The 16,659-nt window shown below is 44.2% G+C and overlaps 1 long non-coding RNA gene across 1 annotated transcript in view; it reads left to right on the top strand.

The window, feature by feature from the left end:
* Positions 1-438: 438 nt before the first annotated feature.
* Positions 439-16,659, top strand: part of LOC309543167 — a 36,911-nt gene continuing 20,690 nt past the window's right edge. Inside the window, exon 1 of the long non-coding RNA XR_014224763.1 lies at positions 439-542. This is a non-coding gene — a long non-coding RNA (uncharacterized lncRNA). The remainder of the gene's footprint in view (positions 543-16,659) is intronic.

The following is a 16,659-nucleotide window of genomic DNA, read 5'->3' as shown; positions in this document are numbered from 1 at the left end:
TGAACAAGACCAACCATAGGACTCCATACCTGAGATGGATCCCACCATTTTATCGTACGACGCCATGTTTTGGACCCTCGTCAAAGACCTCAACCGCCAATGTCCAACCTCCTTAGTAGAGCGACAGAAACAGCATCACCAGGGCGGGCGGGAGGGAGGTTTCTCCTATGATCTCCAGTCTGCAAGTGAAGCCCTCCTTCTCCAACTACTCTCTCTCCTGCTCCTCTACATCACCTTGTCTGCTCTGCCAATAAGGTAAGAGTCCTGAACTCTCATATCCCAACAACTAATTTAACCCCCTACTGCCTGGTTTTCCTTCCACCCTGTCACGTATGCCCTATGCTTATCGTTTTCTTCAAGCTCCGGGCATGTCTATATAATGGGGTAATGCACGCTACATATAAGTCTGTTCTTAGACTGCAAATGAATAATAAAGAGGTTGGGGCTGAGTGCTTTTCCTCAGCAGGTTCTCCATAGTCAATGTTCATACAACTATCTGTATGGATCAGTGAATGGGATCTTCCATGAAAACTCAGCCAATGGTATGTATTTAGTGGAGCATGATGGGAAAGGGAGGAGCTTCAGACAGACTTTGAGTTATATAGACCCCAGCCATTGGTGTCTGAAGAGGAGGGAAATGCTGAATACTGCAAAAGGATAGAAAGGTTTAGCTCTGTCTTAAGGTGTTTTAACCACTTCAAGTCCTGACACTTTCACCCCCTTCCAATCCAGGCCAAATTTCAGCTTTCAGCTCTGTCACATTTTGAATTACAATTGCGGGGTCATGCAACACTGTACCATATGCATTTTTTTTATAATTTTTTCACACAAATAGAGCTTTCTTTTGGTGGTATTTGATCACTACTGTTTTTTTTTTGCTACATAAAATAAAAAAAAGAATGAAAATGTAAAAAAAAAGAAAAAAAAATTTTGCTTAGTTTTTGTTATAAAACTTTAATAAATAAAAATACAACGCAAATCAGTGTATATTATTTAGTCTTTGTGAAAGTTATAGAGTCCACAAACTCTGGAATATATATCTGACAATTGATCAGTTTAGACCATAAATGCAGGATGCTGGTATGATGTATTGCAGTGAGCAGGACACTAATATGGGGTATGGAAGTGATCAGCACGCTAGTATGGGTAATGGCAGTGATCAGGATGCTGGTATGGCCTATGGGGTGATCAGTACACTGCTATGTGGTATGGCGGTGATCAGGATGCTGGTATGCTGTATGGTGGTGATCAGGATGTTGGGATGGCAGTAATCAGGATGCTGGTATGGGGTATGCTGCTGATCAGGATGCTGGTATGGGGTATGGCAGTGATCAGGATGCTAGTATGGGGTATGGTGGTCGATCAGGATGCTGGTATTGGGTATTGCAGTGATCAGGACACTGGTATGGGGTATGGCAGTGATCAGGATGCTGGTATGGGATATGGCGGTGATCAGGATGCTGGTATGGGATATGGCGGTGATGAGAATGCTGGTATGGGGTATGGTGGTGATTAGGATGCTGATATTGCGGTGATCAGGATGCTGGTGTGGGGTATTGCAGTGATCAGGACACTGGTATGGTGTATGGCAGTGATCAGGATGCTGGTATGGGGTATGGCGGTGATCAGGATGCTGGTATGGGATATGGCGGTGATGAGAATGCTGGTATGGGGTATGGTGGTGATCAGGATGCTGATATGGCGGTGATCAGGATGCTGGTGTGGGGTATGGCGGTGATCAGGATGCTGGTATGGGGTATGGCAGTGATCAGAATGCTGGTAGGGGGTATGGCAGTGACCAGGTTGGCAGTGACCAGGTTTCTGGTATGGGGTATGGCAGTGACTAGGATGCTGGTATTAGGTATGGCAGTGATCAGGACACTGGTATGGCATAGGGGATGATCAGAACACTAGAATGAGGTATGTTGATGCACAGGACGCTGGTATGGGGTATGGCAATGATCAGGATCCTGATATGGGGTATGGCAGTGATCAGGATGTTGGTATGGGGTATGGTGGTGATCAGGGTGCTAATATGGTGTATGGCGGGGATCGTGAGGCTGGTAGGGACCCCATGTTGTTTTTTTATTTTTTTTCTTTATTTTATGTAAATTCTGTAAATCCTTCCAGGAAGGGGAATGATTTCATTTCCTTTCTGGCAGGATCTTAGCTTAGCTTGGTTAAATGATGAGGCTGGCATGGTAAGAGAAGAGCCAATGGAGAGAGAGATGGAGTAGGGAGTAAACTCTTTAATTGCTAGCTGTGGGATGGACATCCCTACTACTAGACACAGAAGGCACGCCTTCAAAACGGAAGGAACTGCTCATCGCTGATTTACAAAGAATTTATCAAAAGAGAAGTAAGGGGATCCATTTTTTTTCCTGCATCATACTTACATAGGTGGATGCAGCATCTGTCCCCTGTCGGCTCTAAGACTGACAGTCACCAGCTCTCTGCTCAAGGATCTCTGAGAACCGAGCGACTGGCTGTGTTTGATCGCTCGGTTCTCAGAAATCCTTGAGCAGAGAGCTGGTGACTGTCAGTCTTCCGCTCTCTGTTCTGCCCCCACCCCCTAGTTGACTGGAGCACTGCGCTGTTAAGGGTAGCGGGAGCAGCCAGCTCAGGCTCGAAACAACTCGCTGAGCGCCTGAGTTTACTTCCGGTCCAGACATGTGGGCGGATCCTGACTACCTTGTAGCAATTTTGCCCGAGCCTGGACCAGCTCTGTGAGGTCAGCCATCAGTCAGCTTCAGCCCGCTGTCTGCTGAAAACGGGTCACAGAATGCACTGCACTCCTGTAATCCACAGAAGAAGAACAGCCAAATGAGCTTTCCACATTCTTCTCCTTCGATTGACTGTATGAACTACCTCAATAAAATAGACTTGGATCGATCTACTGGCTGCTCCAAGTGTCTGGAGTTGATCCTTAGCTCCCTTGCTGTGGTGAAGTTGGGATAGTGCCATGTTAAGCTAAAGCTAGACTGTGCATCCCATGAGGAACACACATGGAGAAGTAAGGGTCCTGGTGGAAGCAACGGTGGGCAGACCTGGTCAGGCTAGGGCCGGGGTCCTCAATAGGCGGACTCCGGGCCTTTTCCGGACCCACACATGCTTTAATCTGGACCGCCAAAGCAGTCTAATTCCTTCTGTCATCAGCGGGGGGGGGGCAGAATGGAGAGGATCGGAGTGGCTGTGTCTTACACTGTGGCAGCACCGCATGATTACAAAATGCCAAGTTTTTCTGCTTACCCGGCGGAGAGGCTGTCATACAAAGTCCCGCCTCCTGGACACCGGCTTCTATCTATGATAGACAGAACACTGGTGACGTCTATCATAGGAGCTGGTCCAGGAGGCAGGACTTTGTATGAAAGCCTCTCCACCAGGTAAGCAGAAGAACTTGGCTTTTTGTAATCATGCGACTCTCTAATCTGCACTGGTCACTCTGCATTAATGGGGGCAAACACCCTGGTCACTCTGCATTAATGGGGGCACACACACTGGTCACTCTGCATTAATGGGGGCATGCACCCTGGTCACTCTGCATTAATGGGGGCACGCACACTGGTCACTCTGCATTAATGGGGGCACACACACTGGTCACTCTGCATTAATGGGGGCATGCACCCTGGTCACTCTGCATTAATGGGGGCACACACACTGGTCACTCTGCATTAATGGGGGCACACGCACTGGTCACTCTGCATTAATGGGGGCATGCACCCTGGTCACTCTGCATTAATGGGGGCACGCACACTGGTCACTCTGCATTAATGGGGGCACACACCCTGGTCACTCTGCATTAATGGGGGAACACACACTGGTCACTCTGCATTAATTAGGGCATGCACACTGGTCACTCTGCATTAATGGGGGTACGCACACTGGTCACTCTGCATTAATGGGGGCATGCACACTAGTCACTCTGCATTAATGGGGGTACGCACACTGGTCCCTCTGCATGAATAGGGGCACACACACTGGTCACTCTGCATTAATGGGGGCACACACACTGGTAACTCTACATTAATGGGGGCACACACACTGGTCACTCTGCATTAATGGGGGCACACACACTGGTCACTCTGCATTAATGGGGGCACACACACTGGTCACTCTGCATTAACGGGGGCACACACACTGGTCACTCTGCATTAATGGGGGCATGCACACTGGTCACTCTGCATTAATGGGGGCACACACTGGTCACTCTGCATTAATGGGGGCATGCACACTTGTCACTTTGCATTAATGGGGGCACACACACTGGTCACTCTGCATTAATGGGGGCACACTGGTCACTCTGCATTAATTGGGGCACTCACACTGGTCATTCTGCATTAATGGGGGCACACGCACTGGTCACTCTGCATTAATGGGGACACACTGGTCACTCTGCATTAATGGGGGCACACACTGGTCACTCTGCATTAATGGGGGCACACACACTGGTCACTCTGCATTAATGGGGGCACGCACACTGGTCACTCTGCATTAATGGGGGCACACACACTGGTCACTCTGCATTAATGGGGGCACACACTGGTCACTCTGCATTATTGGGGGCACACACACTGGTCACTCTGAATTAATGGGGGCACGCACACTGGTCACTCTGCATTAATGGGGGCACACTGGTCACTCTGCATTAATGGGGGCACACACACTGGTCACTCTGCATTAATGGGGGCACACACACTGGTCACTCTGCATTAATGGGGGCACACACACTGGTCACTCAGCATTAATGGGGACACACACCCTGGTCACTCTGCATTAATGGGGGCACACACCCTGGTCACTCTGCATTAATGGGGGCACACACCCTGGTCACTCTGCATTAATGGGGGAACACACACTGGTCACTCTGCATTAATGAGGGCATGCACACTGGTCACTCTGCATTAATGGGGGTATGCACACTGGTCACTCTGCATTAATGGGGGCATGCACACTAGTCACTCTGCATTAATGGGGGTACGCACACTGGTCCCTCTGCATGAATAGGGGCACACACACTGGTCACTCTGCATTAATGGGGGCACACACACTGGTAACTCTACATTAATGGGGGCACACACACTGGTCACTCTGCATTAATGGGGGCACACACACTGGTCACTCTGCATTAACGGGGGCACACACACTGGTCACTCTGCATTAATGGGGGCATGCACACTGGTCACTCTGCATTAATGGGGGCACACACACTGGTCACTCTGCATTAATGGGGGCATGCACACTGGTCACATTGCATTAATGGGGGCACACACACTGGTCACTCTGCATTAATGGGGGCACACTGGTCACTCTGCATTAATGGGGGCACTCACACTGGTCATTCTGCATTAATGGGGGCACACGCACTGGTCACTCTGCATTAATGGGGGCACACTGGTCACTCTGCATTAATGGGGGCACACACTGGTCACTCTGCATTAATGGGGGCACACACACTGGTCACTCTGCATTAATGGGGGCACACACACTGGTCACTCTGCATTAATGGGGGCACACACACTGGTCACTCTGCATTAATGGGGGCACACTGGTCACTCTGCATTAATGGGGGCACGCACACTGGTCACTCTGCATTAATGGGGGCACACTGGTCACTCTGCATTATTGGGGGCACACACACTGGTCAATCTGAATTAATGGGGGCACACACACTGGTCACTCTGCAATAATGGGGGCACACACACTGGTCACTCTGCATTAATGGGGGCACACACTGGTCACTCTGCAATAATGGGGGCACACACACTGGTCACTCTGCATTAATGGGGGCACACACACTGGTCACTCTGCATTAATGGGGGCACACTGGTCACTCTGCATTAATGGGGGCATGCACACTGGTCACTTTGCATTAATGGGGGCACACACTGGTCACTCTGCATTAATGGGGGCACGCACACTGGTCACTCTGCATTAATGGGGGCACACTGGTCACTCTGCATTAATGAGGGCACACACACTGGCCACTCTGCATTAATGGGGGCACACACACTGGTCACTCTGCATTAATGGGGGCACACTGGTCACTCTGCATTAATGGGGGCACGCACACTGGTCACTCTGCATTAATGGGGGCACACACACTGGTCACTCTGCATTAATGGGGGCACACTGGTCACTCTGCATTAATGGGGGCACACACACTGGTCACTCTGCATTAATGGGGGCACACACACTGGTCACTCTGCATTAATGGGGGCACACTGGTCACTCTGCATTAATGGGGGCATGCACACTGGTCACTTTGCATTAATGGGGGCACACACTGGTCACTCTGCATTAATGGGGGCACGCACACTGGTCACTCTGCATTAATGGGGGCACACTGGTCACTCTGCATTATTGGGGGCACAAACACTGGTCACTCTGAATTAATGGGGGCACACACACTGGTCACTCTGCATTAATAAGGGCACACACACTGGCCACTCTGCATTAATGGGGGCACACACACTGGTCACTCTGCATTAATGGGGGCACACTGGTCACTCTGCATTAATGGGGGCATGCACGCTGGTCACTCTGCATTAATGGGGGACACTGGTCACTCTGCATTAATGGGGGCACGCACGCTGGGCACTCTGCATTAATGGGGGACACTGGTCACTCTGCATTAACGGGGGCACACACTGGTCACTCTGCATTAATGGGGGCACGCACACTGATCACTCTGCATTAATGGGGGCATGCACACTGGTCACTCTGCATTAATGGGGGCACACACCGGTCACTCTGCATTAATGGGGGCACACTGGTCACTCTGCATTAATGGGGGCACACACACTCATCACTTTGAATTAATGGGGGCACACACTGGTCACTCTGCATTAATGGGGGCACACACACTGGTCGTTCTGCATTAATGGGGGCATGCACACTGGTCACTCTGCATTAATGGGGGCACCCACACTGGCCACTCTGCATTAATGGGGGACACTGGTCACTCTGCATTAATGGGGGCACGCACGCTGGTCACTCTGCATTAATGGGGGACACTGGTCACTCTGTATTAACGGGGGCACACACTGGTCACTCTGCATTAATGGGGGCACGCACACTGATCACTCTGCATTAATGGGGCATGCACACTGGTCACTCTGCATTAATGGGGGCACACACTGGTCACTCTGCATTAAAGGGGGCATGCACACTGGTCCCTCTGCATTAACGGGGGCACACAAACTGGTCACTCTGCATTAATGGGGACACACACACTGGTCACTCTGCATTAATGGGGGCACACTGGTCACTCTGCATTAATGGGGTCACTGTTCACTCTGCATTATTGGGGTCACTGTTCACTCTGCAATATTGGGGTCACTGGTCACTCGACATTAATGGGGTCACTGGTCACTCTGTATTGGATGGGGGCAAGTTTTGGGGAATTCCTTTATTCGTTGTTGGCGTTCTGTATTTGGAATTTGATGGTCACTTTTCCGGACCTCGGACTGAATGGAAATTTGGTAAGTGGACCTTTCAAGTTTACATTTGAGTACCCCTGGGCTAGGGGTTTGTGGTGGATAGTGGAGTTAAAGCACTATCTTGGGACCCCATGAAGACGTTAGGCCCAGTGTAAGAAGTGTCTTCAGCCCGTAGCAGTAATCACTGTGTTCTCCCAGCAGGGTCCCCTCCACCCACAGGGAGAACACAATAGTTCCATTAGAGGAGGGATTCTCCATCAACCCTGCCTATGTTGATAGGGGAATCGAGCGATTTTCTTTCCTACAACCTATGATTGCAGGAAAGAAAATTGCTTCCCCCATGGCCTGCCTTAGTCTGCCCTGATTCATGGGGATGCCGGAGAAGAGAATGTGGGTGACTCTGTGATGATCTCAGCCCGCCCACGGGTTACTCTTGAATTTTGTCCTCTGCCTTGGTTTTACCAGTGATGACATTTCCTATACTGTATATAAAAGTTGGGAAGTTAGAAGAGTCAGAACTTCTGCTTTACTGAGAGAAGCTGACATCTCGCTGGGCACTGCGACCATGTCTGCCGCCATCATCATCATATTCCTGTGTAAGTACAAAGACATTTCTTCTAGATTTCATCTGGGAGCCCTTCCTGTGTTACACCGACAAAGAGACACACCAACTATAACACACATAAATCACATAACACACACATACATACTATATAATACATACACAGACACAACACAAAGTGCAAAACACCCAACATAACACACAGCAAACAGAACATACAACACAATACATAACACACAGCAAACAGAACATACAACACAATACATAACACACTGCAAACAGAGCATACAACACAATACACAACACACAGCAAACAGAACATACAACACAATACATAACACACAGCAAACAGAACATACAACACAATACATAACACACAGCAAACAGGAGATACAACACAATACATAACACACAGCAAACAGAGCATACAACACAATACATAACACACAGCAAACAGAGCATACAACACAATACATAACACACAGCAAACAGAGCATACAACACAATACATAACACACTGCAAACAGAGCATACAACACAATACATAACACACAGCAAACAGAACATACAACACAATACATAACACACTGCAAACAGAGCATACAACACAATACATAACACACTGCAAACAGAGCATACAACACAATACATAACACACTGCAAACAGAACATACAACACAATACATAACACACAGCAAACACAATCTTGTATCAATAAGTAATAACATTATTATTGGGTCCAATTTAAAATAATTTAAATACGTTAAATTGTTACATTTTCCCAGTTCAGTTTATGTATAAAATAGATATACAGCTGAAATATGAGAGAGGATTCCAGACTGAAGGGGGGAGGGGAACACTAAATTATGGCTGGGTGTCTAGGCAGGGAAGAGGGGGGGGGGTGATCCCATCCTGCCTATGTAGAGCCCCCCCCCCCCCTATATCTCAGCAGTCTACATAGGCAGGAGGGGAGAGCTGGGATATACTGGAGGGATATAGAAAATAGATCAGATATGGGAAATTTTACATTTTGTGTTTTCTTTTCACAGCAATCATGGCGGGAAAATCTGGTAAGTGCAAATCTGGGATTGGGAATTCACCATAAAAATAATCCTTACAATTAATAAGTAATATTTGTATCAATGTTTGCAATTGATGTGTAGATAAAGTGTTTAATTTGATTACTTGTATTTGTTTTAATTTTGCACTCAATTAACACAGTTGCAAAAAAAAATAAAAAATAAAAGCTCCCTGCAAAAAAGGCAAAAATAAATAAATAAGGGCAAAACTGGGATTGGGAATTCACCATAAAAATAATCGTTACAATTAATAAGCAACATTTGTATCAATGTGTGGAATTGATGTGTAGATAAAATGATTCATTTGATTACTTGTAAAAAAAGAGGTAGAGGTATATTTTCTCATTTGCAGTCAAAGTAAGATAACATCTACTTTTTTTTTTTTTGTAAGCTCCCAATCACATAGAAGAGCTAAAAATACATCTCTGCTTACATTTGACTGCTTTTTATTTGCTGAACAATTCTACTTCCCTTCCCCCTGCATGTAATGGTAATGAGTGGGCTCGAGAGTTCACCATAATTAACCCTGTCTGTGCTGTGCTCGCAGATCTCAAAAAAGTAAAAAAATAAAAAAAAAATAAAAAAAAATTTAAAATTATTATTATTTCTTTAACATACTGTCACCAGTCAGTGTCCCTGATAATCGCCACACCAGTCATATAATGATGCTGTACTGCTACAAAAACAGCAATTATTTCCAAATAGTGCTCTAATAACACACGCAGTCTTTGATTTCATAAATATGTTTACAGTTCGAATTCGGCTGGAAGTTGATGTAAAATTCGATTTAAATTTCAATTAGAATTTTGGCGACAAAAAAATAGTGAAAAAAAAAAAAAAAACATTTCTCCAGTTTCTTCATTTTAATAAAAATTGTGACAAAAAAATGACAATTTAAAAAGCTCACACCATGCCTCTTATTGAATACCTTGGACTGTCTACTTTCCAAAAAGGGTTATGTGGGGGGTATTTTTTCTTTCCTGGGATTTTTGTGCCTCAAAAAATTAGACCGTCGGTACCTCAGGATTGATCAATTTTCACATATACAGAATATACCATAGTTTGTAGATGCAATAACTTTCACACAAACCAATTAATTAGACAGAGCGGTTCGTTTTGTTCCGTAAAAATATTCAAATTCATTATTCGGAGATTCGGATATATCCGAATACCTGAATTGCATTATAAACAAAGTTTATCGAATGCTCCGAATAACGAAACGAAATTCGTCCAAATTTCGGAAATTCTAATTGAATTTTACATCGACTTCCAGTCGAATTCGAACTGTAAACATATTTCTGAAACCAAAGACTGTGTGTGTTTTTAGTGTATTTGGAAATAATTGCTGTTTTTGTTATTCCAAAGATGATATAAAGAGTCATTGTCATCATTTCATGAAGATTTTTCTTTTGTTTGTTCACTTTGCCACATTCAAATCGAAAAAAAAAATAAAACTAAAGTTTTCGATTCAACCAATTCAAAATGGTCTCAACTGATCAATTCTCAGATATATATTCCATAGTTTGTGGATTTGAACATTTTGAATCGATAAAGTCCTTAACCACTTTAACACTGCTACTGCGGCACAGTGGCTCGTTATCGTCTGATGACCTAGACCTACGTCGCTAGACTCCTCCCCCTGTAGGCGGCGCTCGCGCGCGGCCGGAGGCGCGCTCCCGCTGTTTTCATTCACAGCGGGAGTCGGGCCAGGGGAGTAGCGGCGGCGATCGCCGCTGCTCTGCCCCGATTGTCGGGGAATCCAGTTTGGAGATCCGCCCGCCTGTGTAAACAGAGCGGGCGGATCTCCTAAGTGACAGGGAGTGACAGATCGGAGTGTTCAGCATAGTTGAACATCGATCTGTCCCTGGCTCACTCAGTCACCTCCCCCCCCCACACGTCAGTAAGCACCAGGCATACATTAACCCCTCCCTCTCCAATACAATTAACCCCTTCCCTGCCAGTGTCATTTTTACAGTAACAGTTCATATTTATAGCACTGATTACTGCAGTAATGTCACTGGTACCCCCAAAAGTGTCAAAAATGTCAGTCAAGGGTCCAATCTGTCCACCGCAATGTCGTAGTCCCGCAAAAAAAATCGCAGATCGCCGCCATTACTCGTTAAAAAAAACCCACCAAAAATGACAAATCTTTCCCTTAGTTAGTAAACGCAATAACTTTTGCGCAAACCAATAAAAATACGCTTATTGCGATTTTTTTTACCAAAAATGGGTAGCAGAAAACAAATTGGCCAAAAATTTAAAAAAAAATTGATTTTTACATCTTTTTTGGGGGGAATTTCATATAAAAAAAATGTTAAAAATATTGTTATTTTTTCAAACTAAACGCTCTTTTTTTGTTTATAGCACAAAAAGTAAAAATCGCACAGGTGATCAAACACCACAAAAAGAAAGCTCTGTTTATGGGAAAAAAAAGGACGTAAATTTTGTTTGGGTTCGGTGTCGCACGACCGCGCAATTGTCAGTTAAAGTCGCACAGCGACGAATCGCAAAAAGTGGCCCAGACGTAAGACAGCAAAATCCTCCGGTGGTAAAGTGGTTAAATTAAAAGACAATTTGAAAAAAGAGGAATTCTGAATACGAATCCCGAATACGAATTGAACAATTTACCCGAATTTAACTAAACTAAATAACTAGATTAACGAATCTAAACAAAACTAAACACATTTTTTTTCATCATGCACATATCTACAATTAATACACACTAAAATTGGGATTTTTTTTTCTTTTTTATCAGACATGTAGCAGAATACATTTTCGCCTAAATGTATGTTGAAATTTGATTTTATTTTTATGTATTATGACAGAAAGTAGAAAAAAAATGATGTTCAAAATTTTATTTTTAAATAAAAATCCCAGTAGTCATCAAATACTGTACCACCAAAAAGCTCTATTTGTGTAAAAAAAATAAATACATTTTGGTACAGCATTGCATGACCACTCAATTACCAGTTAAAGTAGCGCAGTGCCGAATATCTAAAAATAGCCTGATCATGAAGGGGATAAAACCTTCTGAGGCTCTAGTGCACAGGTGTCAAACTCGCGGCCCTCTAGCTGTTGCGGAACTACAAGTCCCATGATGCTTTTCAGTTACAAGTATGACTCCCATAGGCAGAGACATGATGGGATTTGTAGTTCTGCAACACCTGGAGGGCCGCCAGTTTGACACCCCTGCTCTAGTGGGTAAAAGTGAACTTGCTCTACTCCTTTAGTAGATAAAACTCATTGCTGGGTGCAGGGCTGCTATTAGAAATCGCGGGGCCCCATACAGACTACCTGGCAGGACCCCCTCAAGAAAATATTAAAGATATATTTAGCTAAAATTACAACAAAATCACTATTATCAGACACAAATATAACAAATCGCATAATTCCTGCTAAATCTAAAAAAAAAAAAACTATGTTAAATAAAAAAGAAGATGAGATGAGAAAAATATACAGGCTGGGCAGTTGGAGCTCAGTGATCAGAGAGACAGAGAGAGAGAAACAAAGTTACAATTTACAAATATAAAAGAAAGAACCCCCTTTGCTTGGTGGGACTTTAGAGGTAACAGTAGAAATCTCTCAGGAGAAAAGGTTTAATTATGTAAAAGGTGAAATTTATTTTGAAGAAAGAATATAAATGCTGAAAACATCATCATATCCACAATAGCATATAATCATTGACTTTGAACTATCATATAGTGATACAATACAATCACAGGTGAAAAGCAGAATCCTACGCGTTTCAAAACGTTGTCAAATTCAAAACTCTTCCTCAGGGAATCTGCATATATTCCTGAAAAGCATAATTGAATGTAAGTTACAAGTCCCAGGAAAGGACAAACACTTATTCATTTTACAATAGTGGTTTACATTGAAACAAGCAACTATGCAGCTGCGACACATCTTACCCCAAATGTACCTTGGAAATCTCTCTCAGCCCTCCAGTGATGCCACCAAACCCCCTCCCATGAAGTACCACCCCGTAGGGAAAGAGAATCCCCCAACATACAAAAGCCAAAACTGGAGGGAAGAAGAAATAAAGAAGAAAATAGTCAATAAAAGAACCCCTAGATGAATTGCCAGTTATGTTGAGGCCACATACCTGCAAAAGATAGAACCCCATAGGATTACCCTTCAGGGGATACAATGATTCTCCCAAAAGTCGAGAGCTAGAGTCAGGTGTGTTCCATTAAGAATTATTCTTCACCTGAAAATAGTGAGTGTGTTTTATAATTATCAAGTGAACTGGGGTAATGTGTTGATAATTATTTGCACAATAAAGATAAGTATACAAAGAAATTCACCTGTTATGATGATTTTCAGTATAGACAGAGAAAGAGTTTTTATAAAAAGTTCCAAGAGGTTACCCTCCGATGTATATATCTCCCGGACCTACTATATTGTTGATCTGTTGAAGGAGAGGAAAGGAAAGAATGGGGGAAGAGGAGGTACACCATGAGCCCTTTTGCTAGACTTGGGGCGACCACCCCCCCTGGCCTGAATGAAACGGAGAGCTATAGACCTTTCTTAGAGGGATTCTCTTCGGGTAAGACAGATTGAGAGGTCCTCTTCCCTCTACCAAACACAGGTGGAGCGGTTGCCCTATGCGAGTTTTTGGGCAACTACTATCTGTGCTTTTTCCTTTCTCTCATATATATTTTTTCAATACCTCCCCTAAATTCATCTAGGGCTTTGTAAACATTATATATCCTCCCCCCCCCCCTTCCCTTTTTCCTGATTCTGATGGAATATGTAAGAAAACACTATATTGAAATGTATGAGATATTCTATCTCCTAGTGGGTCAAATATTAATGTTTGCAGCACACCTTGAAGTGATTAGATATGTATGTATAAGTTTGTTGAAATAATTTGTGATTGCACCGTGCGACCCACATCCTCCAATTTTACCTGGAAATATGAGTGGGATGGTCATTCTACAGGCCCCCTCCAATGTGGGGGGAGTTCTGTCTCTTTCGTCTATTCCTCTTGTTCCCCCGTGGTCCCTTTCCACCCTCCAGGGTACTCCTCCTCCAACTATGATTCTTTTTTCCTTCCTCTTTTCTTTATATGGTTTTCTATTTTCTCCTCTTCTCCCCTTTTTTTTTTTTTTTCCTCCCCCCTTTTCCAGTGCAGGCCCACCAGCCAAAATTACCCCTAGCCATGAAATTAGCTATGCATGGTCTTTTTCCCTCGGGGGGCTCCCTGCCAGCCGAGAGCCCGGCACGGGTGAGACATCTCCAATGGGGACTAATTTTGGTTTTTGGCCCCCTACCATCTGGAGAATGAAGCGTTCTCAGAATGGTGATACCTGGTTGCAACCATGCCCCCAGGGATTTCACTTCTGAACCCCTAGTATTTTTAGGGGCACACGCATTACCCGTGCCTGGGGCGTTATCTGATATAGATTTTCCCCTTTTTGGAGCACTTAGATGACTAGGAGCTTTTATACAGCCATTAGATGGTTAATATTAGAATATTCATGTGCCATATGAATCGCATATGTATTGCACTGAATTGATATATTTCAGGCAAAGTCGCGTTCTGCTAAATGTTTTTTCCTTCTTTTCTTCCGGTCATTTTAAACTTGTGAATGTACATTTCTTAACGGTCCCGCTGTATCAATGCGCCGCTGTACTTTGGGCGGACATGTAGCCATGTCCATGTGAAGTAAGGGCGGATATGTTGTTGCCGCCAGCCTCGCAGGATCTCCGGCGGGAGACATAGGCGGAAATGACCTGCAGTCACGTCCGTCTGAAGTAAGGGCGGATGTGATGTCACCGCCAGCCCCGCGGGATTTCCCGCGGGAATGATAGGCGGAAATGACGTCACGGCAACAGCCGGGGCGGAAATGATACAATTAAACATGGATCCCGCGGGAGTTCCGCGAGACTCTCAGTCATCTAGCAGCATATAAGGGGACGCCGAGAGTCAGTACGGAGAGATATCTCTCCGAGCCACCACAGGACCGCTGTCCAGCTACGAACCTCGACCTGTATTAATAGTAAGTACTCTCCTGGGGACCAATGGACTTTTTAAACTTTGAGACATATATACTTAAGGGGTTTTCCTCTTTGCCCTTAGGATCTACAGGGGGAGCGCTACTGAGGCAAACACTATACATCTCTAGGGCTGATACGCCATTGGTCTCAGTGGACACTGTGATGCCAGGGATGTTGGTGGTTACAAGTTGAACGGTATTTGACAATTTTTTTCAGAAATAACCACCCTCATTAGAATAGATGGTTGCATATACAACAATGTATATATATATATATTTTCTTTATATATATTTTAGGTAACAGGTGGTATTATCATCTTAAACCCTGGATATACTGCCAAAGACTTCTGGGCAATATATCTATGGAGGTCGATAGGACACTTTAGACCTTCTGATAGAGCAGGAAGGTAAGACACATTAAATATGAGAAATCCAGAATTGTCCATGTACCACCTTCATTCAAAAGGGCTCATGGTGTACCTCCTCTTCCCCCATTCTTTCCTTTCCTCTCCTTCAACAGATCAACAATATAGTAGGTCCGGGAGATATATACATCGGAGGGTAACCTCTTGGAACTTTTAATAAAAACTCTTTCTCTGTCTATACTGAAAATCATCATAACAGGTGAATTTCTTTGTATACTTATCTTTATTGTGCAAATAATTATCAACACATTACCCCAGTTCACTTGATAATTATAAAACACACTCACTATTTTCAGGTGAAGAATAATTCTTAATGGAACACACCTGACTCTAGCTCTCGACTTTTGGGAGAATCATTGTATCCCCTGAAGGGTAATCCTATGGGGTTCTATCTTTTGCAGGTATGTGGCCTCAACATAACTGGCAATTCATCTAGGGGTTCTTTTATTGACTATTTTCTTCTTTATTTCTTCTTCCCTCCAGTTTTGGCTTTTGTATGTTGGGGGATTCTCTTTCCCTACGGGGTGGTACTTCATGGGAGGGGGTTTGGTGGCATCACTGGAGGGCCGAGAGAGATTTCCAAGGTACATTTGGGGTAAGATGTGTCGCAGCTGCATAGTTGCTTGTTTCAATGTAAACCACTATTGTAAAATGAATAAGTGTTTGTCCTTTCCTGGGACTTGTAACTTACATTCAATTATGCTTTTCATGAATATATGCAGATTACCTGAGGAAGAGTTTTGTATTTGACAACGTTTTGAAACGCGTAGGATTCTGCTTTTCACCTGTGATTGTATTGTATCACTATATGATAGTTCAAAGTCAATGATTATATGCTATTGTGGATATGATGATGTTTTCAGCATTTATATTCTTTCTTCAAAATAAATTTCACCTTTTACATAATTAAACCTTTTCTCCTGAGAGATTTCTACTGTTACCTCTAAAGTCCCACCAAGCAAAGGGGGTTCTTTCTTTTAAATTTATGACGGGATTATGGTAACATATTACCTTGAAGCTATCTACATATATTTACAATTTACAAATAAACTCCTGAGCAGAGATAAGTGCTGGGAGGGGGGCCCACACAAGGGAGGGGGATTAGTGAGGGACAACTGTCTCTTTATCAACAGATAAAAGCTGATAGCAGGG

The sequence above is a fragment of the Pelophylax lessonae genome, assembly GCF_965119305.1.
Source record: "Pelophylax lessonae genome assembly, chromosome: 13".
Classification (NCBI taxonomy): Eukaryota; Metazoa; Chordata; class Amphibia; order Anura; family Ranidae; genus Pelophylax; species Pelophylax lessonae.
The sequence above is the reverse complement of the archived record's forward strand: the minus strand, read 5'-3'. Positions and strand labels throughout refer to the sequence as shown.